The 12,255-nt window shown below is 42.2% G+C and overlaps 1 protein-coding gene across 5 annotated transcripts in view; it reads right to left on the bottom strand.

The window, feature by feature from the left end:
• The window catches only part of PHACTR1 (phosphatase and actin regulator 1), a 310,963-nt gene that overhangs the window by 25,268 nt on the left and 273,440 nt on the right, over positions 1 to 12,255 (bottom strand). The gene's annotated exons all lie outside the window — the stretch shown is intronic.

The following is a 12,255-nucleotide window of genomic DNA, read 5'->3' as shown; positions in this document are numbered from 1 at the left end:
TTCAGATGTCGTCATTCAGAGACATTCCCTACTTGGGGTCCCCAGTCTCTGCCAGTTGGATATCAGTTCCCCTGTGAGATACGGGGTACTGATAGGAAACATGATATGAATGCCAGTTGCATGGCTTCATCTTCTGCAGTGAATGCTTCCCCTGACCCAGGGCACAGAAGCTCACTGAAACGGGGCTGGATCTGCAAGGCTGAACGAGAGACATCTGACAATGGCTCCTCACAACACAGGGGCTGAGCTGCTGCTCAGAGACGCGCACACATCCCCAGCCTTCTCCAGCGCCGGGAGCTCACCTGTGCACCCGTTCAATACCCCTGCCCCTCACATCGTGCATGGTGCACAGGGCTGAAGCACATGGGGTGGGTAGGAGCCCACCCCCTACGCTAGCTATACGAAGGCAGGAGCGCTACAGGCATCTGACTTCAAATAGCCTGAAGATTTCCACCAGCAAAGGTGATACCAGCCGTACGTCCTTTGGGGCCACTTCACACCACGAAAACAAAACAGCAGATCATCGCCCTATTCCAGTGGAGAATTTGGAGTCATTAGCTTTGTCTGTTTCCCATGGCAGATTGAACATTTATCTCATTGGAAAAGTGTTGAAAGGGACAGAAACTCATGCTTAATTCAGAAATAAAGAATGTCTGTGAAGTACTCTGAAGACAGAAAGTGCTATTCAAGTGCTTGCTATTACCAACTAAGATACAGTAGCTGTTGCTAATGGGAGACTTCACCTTAGGACTATGAAGCAATTAAAACTACTTTATTTCTAGCAGCGCACGAGAATCAAAAAGTTGCCACTCTTAGTGCCACCATGTGTGGCTGCAGGAACTGAGTTACACAATGTTTTTAATCCACTGCACCGTGATGGTTTTCAAGAGGATGCATCAGAGGGTTGTTAAGGACGGACTCCAGCCATCCAGTGTGCAGCTGGTTCTATAGAAACAAATATCACACAACAAGTAAAAGGAGAAGTTAGTCTGAAGAGAATGCTCCCCAAAAGGTCCTCCCCTTTCCAAGGAAACAAGGATTGAAGGACTCAGCTAACAGTTCTGTCAAAAACAGTTCACACTGGAGCGCTTCTAACAAAAGGCAGAAGTTTTATCTATCTACATAGGTGATTTACAAAAAGGACCAAGTCTTCTATGTGTTTACTGGGGTACCTGCCATGAAGTATATACATTTAAACAAAGCTTTCACTTCACTGTGTCATTGCTTCCACACAAGAAGACAGATATTTCCTCCAAGTATGCCCTTGGTATTATATGCATGCTCTACTCCTGTGCTGCTCAGAGACCTACAGACTGTGGGATTCTTCCCCACATTGCCTGGTAGTGCCCCTAGTGAAAGCCAACCGAGAATACCTGTGTTCCCCATTGAGAGTCTAATTATTTTATAGGTCCCATTATCCACCCTTTTCAGGCTGCAGAGTGCTCCTGCCTAAATGATGACCACCATTTTCAAGCAATGCACTTACATGGCAGAAAAAGCCATGATACTCGATAGTTTCAGTCTGGAGATCTGAAGCTATCTGCACAGAAAAAGCCACAACACTTGATAGTTTCAGTCTGGAGATCTGAAGCTATATGCATTCATGGCTTGTTGATCGCTTCTGGACTCTTAGAAACCCAAGAATTTTTAATAGCAAGACTTAGGCAGTAGGAAAAGATAAGGTACCCTTGTAGTGGAAAAAAATCATGATTAGTCCTTACAGTGCAAGCAGTGAAGCACAGCTAGAGGATGAAGAAGGTAATGAGTAGAAGCTGTGGAGGTTCATGGCTTCCAGTACCAGCGTCTGCTTTCATCTCCGTGAACTGCTGTTACATCCCCATTTCCAACATCCTTTAGGACTGACTGAGCCTGCTCCTGCTCCCTCGTTGTGACTGCTTCCTTGATGAGCTCCTCAAACAAACCCAGTCCCTTCCCCAGCCCTTCCATTCCAAGCTCTTGTAATTATCTCTTTTCTCGGTCTCTTGCTCTTTTCATTTCATTTCTTCTCTTGCTGCTACAGTGACTTCTGCCCCCAAACTATCTTTGGGCTTTACAAACAACTCCACCAGCTCCTCAGAACAGCATCATTTTAGTTCTTTTTTCTTGCCTCTTGACTTCTAGGTTTGCCAGATGTTGAACAGCTGTTAACATTACCATCTTTGAAAATCTTGATACTGGTTACAGATCCTGTAAGTCAAGAAACGTAAGCAGCTATGGCTTTATTACCATGGCTGCAAAGATATAGTTTTTTTTCACACCAAATTCAGTATACCATCTCCAGTGTGCTGCTCTGATCTTGGCAAACACCAGGCATGATTCCTCCCCACTTCTACCTTCCCTCCTGTGCTGCCCAGAATAAAAAAATATTAATGAAGCCCACCTAGCTTGCAGAGGTCGATTTCAGTGGTTTGATTGCTGGATTGCTGCTGTGCCTTATTTCATTTAACATCACAGGGGCTGCATGAGGCTGTCAAGAGGCCAGAGGTCAGGAAACAAGTGTCTCATTAGCAGCACAATCAGAATAAACAGGAGAAAATGGAGGTGAGGAAGGAACCTGGTGCAACAGCAAAGAACAGATCTGCTTGTGAAAACTGTAAGAATCGAGTGAATCGAGTGAGATGTGCGGTGCTGCTGTTGATCAGAAAGGTAACTGGCTGTTTCATGGAGCTGTATGAGCATAGATGTCTAACCAAGGAACAGGCAAGACAGGCCTTAGAAAGTAACAACCTTTAACAGCACTTTCTGTATCTAAAATCTCTTGCGTGAACATGCTTGACCTTCACTGTGCCATTCATGCAGTTTTGCAATAAGCTTCAGGCATTCAAGGGGATAGGAAAGTTTGTTTTTTATAATTTGTGCTTTGCAATGTATTGCCTGGTTTACACTTCAAATGTTTTTGCAATATTGTTAATAGCGGTTTTCCAAATACACTGACAAAGGTTTTACTGCAAAGAAAACTTTCCTACAATTTATGGTGACATAAAGAAAGCCTTGCTAGGATTTCACTGAAAAAATAATATCCAAATGAGGCTGTCAGTGAAAAATAAAACAGTTTGCTCACATTTACAAAGATAAACTAGACAGCAAACCAATTTTCTGAATTAATTCCCTGCATGATCAAAATGCACCACACTCCTTGTGCTAGAATTACACAAGAAGAGCTGAGCAGCTCTTTGTAAGAACATTGGTAGGGGTTTGTTTGTTTGTTTTTCTTTTGTTTTTTTGAATTTGCTCTGGGCTAGGCTGGGCACATCATGGTGGATGAGTAGGAGTTTGGGGGCAGGAGGGACAATCATGCAAAATCAATTGCTGTAGACCTAAAATATTGGCTGGTGGGGGTGTAATCTCTTCAAGGAGCCAGAGGAAAGAAAGGCAGCATTTTCACTGATGGATGCTACTGTTTGGAGCCTGCCCAGCAAACCGAGAACTCAGAATGGGAAGTTTCTGCTGCATGTGGCCGTGTCCTGCAGGAGCAATAAAAGGAAAAACTGGCTGCACATCTCCCCAGGCAATACAAAACACTTAAATGAAGAGCTCACACAGTGATAGCAACATTGTCTGCAGTGTGGCCATACCCAGAGGGCTCTCAGGACAGTGGCCAACTAGTTGTGGGGCTGAGGGTCAGATTCTTGCGGCCCTTTTGTCTGGTAGCACCTTTGAAGTAAGGCACTCCTGGCTGCCTAGGCTGTCCCCTACTAGGAGTCATGGGTTTTCCCTCCTTCATCTCTTGTTTTGTTGTGATGAGCTCTGCAAAAGGGCTGGTTAATGCCATCCAGCTCATTGTTATGTGAACAGGATGGTGCTTGATATGTGTTTTCTGGGTACCAGGAATTCATCTTTGCCTCTGCCTGGAGGACAAAAAAATTTAAGAGCTTAGTATGGGGTCATCTGTAAGTATAATGGCTGGATATAGGATACAGGGCTTGCTGGAAAATGATGCCCCAATACACTTGCCAGGCTTATTAACAATGAGCGTTTGCAGATACAAGAGGCAGAACCCAGCAGCTCTGCAGCGCGTGAAGGTGACATCTGGTGCGTCACTAAGAGCAGGACTGATGGGCAAACAGGTCACGGGTGGTCACAAAAGGGCACACAGCAGTATGGTGAGGTGTCCAGAACATCACCAAAACATCTCTGAGCCCAGCCACGCTCACACAGCTGTTCCTAATGACTTAAGTCACCCTGATGTAAAAGAACTTCTGCGCAGTGGGGCATAACCTCCAGAGCAGCTCCTGAATTTATTCTGTAGATGCAAACCTTTTTACTCACTTGCAACTGGGTTCATACCACCCTTGAGACTGCTCTAAGAGAGGAATAAATCTGAGCTGGGCACGTGAGAAGCCAGCTGCTACAAAGAACTACTTGTCACATTGCTCTTTAGTTGGCATAAATGAGCCCGACTGAAGCCAGTAGAATTGTGCTGATTTACATCAGCTATATAATTCGACACGAGGAAAATTCAATGGGAGTAAAGAGTCTTACTGTTGCTTAATTTAGCCTGCCTTTCCCAATAATAATGCTGATAGCAAAGCAATATTGATGAAGTATAGGCTACCAGGGGCTCTTTGCACTCCCATGCCAAGCACAGAAAATTGGAAGAGAAAAATGGAGAAGAAAATCTTGTATTTGTTTCTGCCAGTTAACTGTGAGCAGAGGGCAGAAAGGAACTACCGCCTTTCCTTACGTCACTGCACAATGAGCAAGAAATATTTGTAAGCCTGGAGGTTCACTTTCTCTGAAGTATCAGCCCGGATATTGCCAGTCAGACTTTAGAGGCTACAGAGAGCTATCTTTCTCCTAACAGGATTTATAAAATGGGATTAAATACAGATTTATCAATGAGTGAATAAACTGAAGGTGTACTAAATAGAAAATCCCTACCCAAAGAAGCAAATGTAAGAGTTTTACACCATTAAAATTCCTATACTAGACTCCATTAAGAAGTTGGCTAATTTGTAGGATACATTATCTCTTCCTTTAAGCTCTCTTTGCTGTGTGACAAGTCTCCTGGTATCAGTCATGATAATACGCCTTATAACTCCTTTTCCTGAGAAATTAAGGCAATAAAACCATAAGGAGTGTTTGCCACGATTCAGTTACCGTGTAATGACTGCTCTCCACTTCCCTGTTGATTTTAAACATTCAGCTCCTGGGAGATGGTGGTGCTTCTGCAGCTATAAAGAAGCCTGTGGCAACGACTAGAACAGACCAAAGTGGGCAGAGACCCCTGTTCATCCCTGGGAAAATGGGTGAAGCACCACTGAGACAGAGTTAAGATGAGAACTAGTTAAACAATTTTTGTAGAAAGTGCTTGCTTTTGGTGAAAATTTTAGAACTGGTAAGTATCAGTTGAAGATCTAAGTACCTTCTGATGGTGTTTTACTGGCAAGGTACTTCTGCTGCCTCAGCAGCCCAGTTTGTTCCCTGGACTGGACTGCCTGGTCTAGGATAGCTACAACAGTCCCATGTCCTGGAGGAGAGAGGCAATGCTTTTGCTCAGCAGTTCTTCCTAGTGCACCGCAAGAAATACAGAGCAGTGTGGCACGTGAACCAACAAAGTAACAGTTCCCGTAACACATCTGCAGTCATGTATCCAGCTGGGCTCTGCAGGAAAATCAGATTTTCAACTATAATTATTCAGATTTTAATTTAGGCTCTAAGCAGTCTTTTACTACCCCCCAAAATTATGCTTATCCCAGACTTGGTTTTGTGTTGAGAAACAGCTTCAATATGAACTTTAAAGCTCCGCCTAGTCTAGATTGCAGTGAGGATTTTTAGGAAAACTAATCAGCAAATTTTCTGCTTGCTCAAGCATCTGTGGATAGTGAAAAATATAACCAAGCTGGCCCTTTGTTTAAAACTCTAAACCTGACCAATTTGTTTTCTCATTCTTTAGCCCATGTGAACCCATTCTTGACTCACAGCTCAAATAATGCAGTCTTTTCTGTTTCAGCTGACCGAGGGATTGATTTATTATGATTTTGATTTACTCTTGGGAGAGTTAAAAGCTCCCCAGGAAAGGACAGGCTGCCCAGATTAGGTCTCCTGGGGAAAGAGAATCATACTAAAAATGTAGATTTCAACAATTCATTATGTCTGCATGAAGTTAAAAACTTGCCTATCATATACAGAACATATTTCTTTAAAATACCCAAATAAAGCAGAGTCATCTTGGGCCATGAACTCTGTGTTTTCTTAAAAGAAATAAAGGAATGACTAGATAGTCCTATGACTCTGAGTAGAAACAGTGTGAATAATGACATACCCAAGTCATCAATCTTTCATTAGACCACAGTATTACAATGTATTACCACCTACATTTTCCCAAGGAATTACTTAATTTCTTACTCTTTTGTGAAGATAAAGCCAAGTAGTGCTAGACACATAAATTCAGATTTCGGCCCCCTTTTCAATAATACTGACTGCAAAATGCCTACTGATATGTGGAACATTGCAAGCTCTTGCAAGCTCATGCAAGCTCGTGTTTCACACCTCAAGCTCTAAAATGGAGCCTCCTCTGTTTCATTTCTGTACTGTTTCATTAACATCAAAGCTTTTAGCCAAATGCTGGCTGTTCACATAAAATACAGTCATGCAAGTTTAAATGATTTAAAAAAAAGGGCATGGCAGAATTAAGATAGTTACACCACATGAGCTTTTCAGCATTAATTCTCAAATCTCTTATCCCTAATCCCAAGTACAAAATATCCAACAACCGTGGTAGGAAACAAAGAACAATCTTTTTCAGGGGAGGGCATCTACTATGTATCTAATTCAAGAATATATTTTCGGAACAATAAAAATGGGATATTTTTGAGTACTAGAAATTCAGAGGGAAAATGTAATAAATGGTGGTTGAAAATCTAAAGCATGCCAGAAAAAACAGATGGATGTTAGGACCCATTGTAATAAAGAAAAAAATGTTCTAAAATGTTAGCGATTGTCCTTCTGTTGTCTGTACAGCATTGTGAGAAGACACTTGCTTCTCCAAAGGTAATAATATTGAACCAAAAGCTGATTTTACAAAGCCAAAGAGATCATAATTCACAGTTCAAGGTCAATCCATGAATGACTTGAATAAAATGGCACCATGAAAATCAATCTGAGCTGAACAGATATGCTTGCTATCTTTAGGCATTATTGTGTCTGGTTTGTTTAAAAATCTCTCTATAGTAATGTGGTTTTGTGTCTGTGAACAAACACACTTACAGCAACAAGTCTTTAAAGATGCATTTTTGAAGGAAATATCTAGATGCTAAACCTTAGAAACACTACTTGCCTTACTCCTCATAGTAAGTTACTTTTTTCTGGTTAAATACAATATTCTTCTCCTGCAAACACTAGTCTTTGGAGGCTTCTCCTGCCATCTTCTGCACTTACTCAGCTTTGAGGTGTAACCTTGTATTTGGAAGATCTGTAGGAGACCACATCACCATTAATATATTTGCAAAGGTGTCCCCAGTCTTCTGCTGCTGAAGTGCTGCCTGGACTATCCTATGGACCATTCTGCCAAACAACAGACCTGAGGCAGGGTGCCCAAACCCCAGGCCAGTTGTCACTGGAATTGTGACACCACCCCCTGGCGTTTTTAGCAACTTGGATTAAACAAATTTGGGGTTTCCCTCTAGTCTCCAGCACATGGCTGCTGCTTACCATAAAAGTTACACTCTTAGAAGCAGAGCCATCTCCAAGCAAGAGCCAGAATAGTGGAGCTCCCTTCCCCCCGGCACGTCCCCTCATCCCGGCTCCTGGTGCTCAGGGAAGCTCGCTTGTTGAGCATGGTTTGATATCGGAATAAAGCAGTTATTCCTGTGCATGTGTGGTGGCCTCGGGATGGAGAGAGGAAGCAACGCTTTAGGCTGGAAGAAGGTCTGTGGGCCCAGGGAAGAAACCATGGAGGGAGGCTGAGGGATGACAAGGGGAGCACAGCCTCACTCCCCAAACCTCTTACAACTCTCTAAAACCCCAGTGATCTTTCCAAGCACCCCTCTCTTCTAAGGATCCTCTTCTGAGAAATCTGCTGCCACAAACTAAAATTTTGCCTACACTGAGAAGCAGCCTCTGGCCCTGAGGATGGGTTAAAGGCTGAAGCACATAATGGAGGAATCATCTTCCCTATATGTGTGAAGATCAGACCTCCTGATGGGCCTCTGTAGACCACAGTGACTACATGGTGATTATATATGGACCACAGTGACCATGCACATAGCCTGTGTATTAGCACGTATCTTACACTTCTAGCACTGTCAGTATGGGATTTGTCTAATTAAAAAAGCAACAGCACCCTATATTCTTATTCACATACGCACTAATGCAACTGTAATCCTAAAATATGAAGACAGGGACATTTAAAACACATAAACAAACAAAACAATTTTGGTTGGCAGTCCAAATAATCTGTGACCATCATGGCAAATCTCAATCCAAAATGCAAAAAGCTGTTGGTTTTAACAAAGGAAACTTGGACAGGGAGCTTCACCAGCTTGCTGATGGCAAGCTCAACAGTTATACAGTGAACTTGAAAAAGACTCCTCTCTTACTGCAGCAGCTACAGACCACTCAACGAACAGAGGGGGAGGAATTATGTATATCCCCTGACCATGTCAGTTTGTTATAGACCATTTTACCAGTGCCAGCATGAAGAAAGGCAAACGAACAATACTGCAGAAATCAAATTCATCTCCAAACAGGCACTTTACATTGGTAATGTCAAAAAAAGGCAACTTATCCACTTTCTGAGAAATGAATCAAAAGCTAAAATACTCAGTGACTCGGAACAGCCACAATGCAGGAATTCCAAATAAATGCTTTTATAACAGAAGTTGGCAGTGTTAGCAATTCAAAATCATGATAAATCAGTTTCTAGGAGAAAAGATGCATAGGAAATAGAATAGTGCCCACACTTTGTTTTGTTACTGAAGTGGAAAATTCCTGGAAGTGAACAAATTTGAGAGCTTTAAGAGTGATTAACTATGTTGTGCCAGAGGGATTTCAGACCCCCAGACTGCATGAAAGGCAGGTGATAAATAGCAGTGACTTACTGCAAAGGGCTGTGGCCTAGAATTTTCACTTGAAGATTAAGAATTAGAGCTGGGCAAAACATTTGTGACAAACAGTAAAATTGCCAAAAACCTGCAGGCAGTTCCAGCAGGTCAGAAACTGTCTGCGAGGAGAGGTCAAACTTAGTGAGTAGTTTCAGCTGAGAAAACAATTCACTAGACATACTTTACTTAAAAAATAATAAAATTAAAAAGGCATTAAAAAAATACATTGGACAAATATTTGATTCTGACCTGAAATGCTAGTTTTCAGTTTGTAATAAAAAATTAATGCCTCAATTGCCTATTTTTATTCAGTTTTCCCTACCCCACTTGTTAATTATTTTCTTCCATTTGAGTACCAAATGCAAAAAATCCCTTATTCAGCCAAGTCCAGTAGACACAACTCTTCTTGCAGTAACTGCTATGGTAATTACAAGCACAAATCTACTGAAGCAGGTTACAAGGACGGCTCTCCCCAGCAGCTGTGCTGCCAGCTGCAGTGCAGATGTCTAGGTCATTCCTAGCCATTTAATGGTCACATCTGGATCTGCAATACCTGCTGATCAGACTGGGTCTTTGCATACATTTTACAGCACTCATTCTTTTGTATCTGCATCACTGCTAGCAAATTAATTTCTTACCTTTCTAGAGAAATTCATGTTTCACCACCCTACCCAGAGATTTGCCCATTGTATAAATTCCCACCTCATTCAAGAACACAACCTGTCCCCTTCCAGCTGGTGTGTATTTAACACCTTCATTGCCAGAGCCTACTTCTACCTCTATGCATTAGCAAAGTCCAGAAATATATATTTTTTTTAAATCGTAGCTTCTCACAGAACATCAATGAAAACATGCACCAGAGACAGAAAATACGAAGAAGGTCTAGTTTAAAAAAAAGAAGAAATTATTCACCTGGTTAAAATTAAAAAACCCCATGCCTTAGGAAACTGCACAGTTGTTATTTTGACAAGATATTAGACATGATTTGCTCACAGTTACATCATCACCTTTAGGTTTAAATCTAGTAGCCTAAAAGCATGACAAAGTATTTTTGACTGAGGAGAATTCTTGCCCCATCTGCATTTTCTTCTCTTGAAGTTACTGAGATGCACATAATTACCTGGAAGCTAAATTTGGACCATAAAGTGATAATCTTTTTTGTTGTTGTTGTTGCTTCATAAGTATTTCTACAGCAAAACAAATGAATGTTACAAAGAGGCTTACTACATCAAATAAGGAATTAGCAGCAGGAATCAATAATCTCCAAAGTAACAAAGATCCTATTTCCAGGCAAATACTCTTAACTTCAAAATAAACAAAAACCCCCTATGAAACAAAACACTTCCAGAGGGACATTCAAACCCTGTGTGCTACGCTGAACAGGCTGCAGTCTTTCTCTTCCTCTTCTGCATAGTGTGATATCAGCTTTTTACATTTTCTCCCTGAAGTTTCGAGGGCTCAGTTCAACCTCTACTGAAGTTTCTCCACTCTTAGTTTTCTGACTAGTATCAGGTGCCTGTACTCTTGCCTGCACATTCCCCAGCTCCCCCTGACACTTTATCAGTGTAAAAACCTGATTCATTACCACAGTCTAGCTGCTGGAGGGACAACAGTATTCTTTTCATTGTTTTTTTCCTTAATTAGAGCTGATGTTGAACTATAGAGGGGGAGGGAATGCCCAATGACATCTTCCGTCTTCCTTACATAAAATAGGAGAAAAACCTGTTCCTGGCCCAGCTGACCTGACAAGTCATTTCTCCTTTACACTTCAGACACTTCACTTCTTAAACCTCATTGGGACAGTGTTGTACCTGTCTTCCCTGTGACATTTCAAATGGGTGCTGTTAAAACCCACATTTTTGCAATTGTTTGTCCTCTAAAGAAAGCCTGCCTTAAATTGGTGATTGTTTTTTGAACTCCTTACTGGTCTGAATAGTTTATGTAGCTGGCGTTCAGGCAGAGAGGCTGAAGAGAGTTCATACTGAAAACATTTTGTGTGCAAGACGAGCAAAGTATGTCTATGGCTGCTGATATGCTATAGGAGAAGCCTGGATTTCCCTGCAGGGAACACTCTGATGCCAGGACTGATATACCTCTGTCCTGGGCTTTCAGTGTCCTGGTTTTGTGGCATCCACTTGTTTTTTTGCACATCCAGCTGCAGTGAAGGCAAGGAGAGGGGACTTGGACGGAGGTAGCAAAGGGAATCAGCACAGTCACCCTGACAAAAATCCCTTCCGAACATGTATTGATGATGCACAAAGTGTTCGTAAAACTGGAAACTGCACCTACTGCTACGAGAGGCTGCGGTTTGGTACTAAAACATACTGGCTAGGATGGCCTGGGCAAACAGATACAGTGCCTGCTTCCCAGTTGTGCTCAACTTCATTATTAGTATAAAACATGCAATTTCTCATGCATCAGCATTGAGCTGAAGTAAAAGAATACACTCTCTCAGCCCTTCCTTCCAGCCCTCACTGGCCACAGCCATGTGGGTGGACCTGTGTTTTGCTTTACAAGCATACTGAATTTACATCTGTACCTAATAGTTTATTGGGTACTAAGCCCAGTCTCATGACTGGAGATTATCTAGTACTAATAACAACTTTGCTCCTGCTTGACAGCAGTGGTGCTCTGCTGAGCCCAGCTAATGAGCACCAGCTGCTAAGGAAGAGTGAGAAAAAAATGTCTCGCAACTACTACACTCTGTCAGCTTTTCAAAGTCTGATGAGCAGTGGTTTTGGCAAAACGTGCATCAAATACATGCTTCCATCCTATTTTCTAACTAAAGCCGTTAGAGCATTGCTGTACCCTGCACTACTGGAGATCAGTGCTGTTGTATAGATATCAGACAGCACCACTGCAGGCTGTCTGGGACGTTTCTGAGAGGAGCAAGCTCCCAATTCCCCAAATTGAGAAAGAACAATAAATTGCTGTTTGTTGTCTCTGGATCCACCCAGAGACAGAAAGTTTTGAAGGCAGATCTTAAGGTTCTGCTTCAGATAGCTAGAAAGAGGAAAGAGCTATACAAAGCTTCAAGGAATTTGAAAAACTTTTGGAAGTGATACTGGGAGTCTAGGGTTTTTTTTGCTATAGCAGAGGTGAACTGAGGGGATGGGGAGGTGCAGGACTGAGAGAAATGCATGTTGAGGGAAGCTGGGTGTCTGGGGTTGATTTCCATGTGAACAGAGTGTGCCTGTGAGTTTAGAAACTG

Source organism: Haliaeetus albicilla, chromosome 21 (assembly GCF_947461875.1).
Source record: "Haliaeetus albicilla chromosome 21, bHalAlb1.1, whole genome shotgun sequence".
In the NCBI taxonomy this organism is placed as follows: domain Eukaryota; kingdom Metazoa; phylum Chordata; class Aves; order Accipitriformes; family Accipitridae; genus Haliaeetus; species Haliaeetus albicilla.
This window is presented reverse-complemented; position numbering and strand designations above follow the sequence as displayed.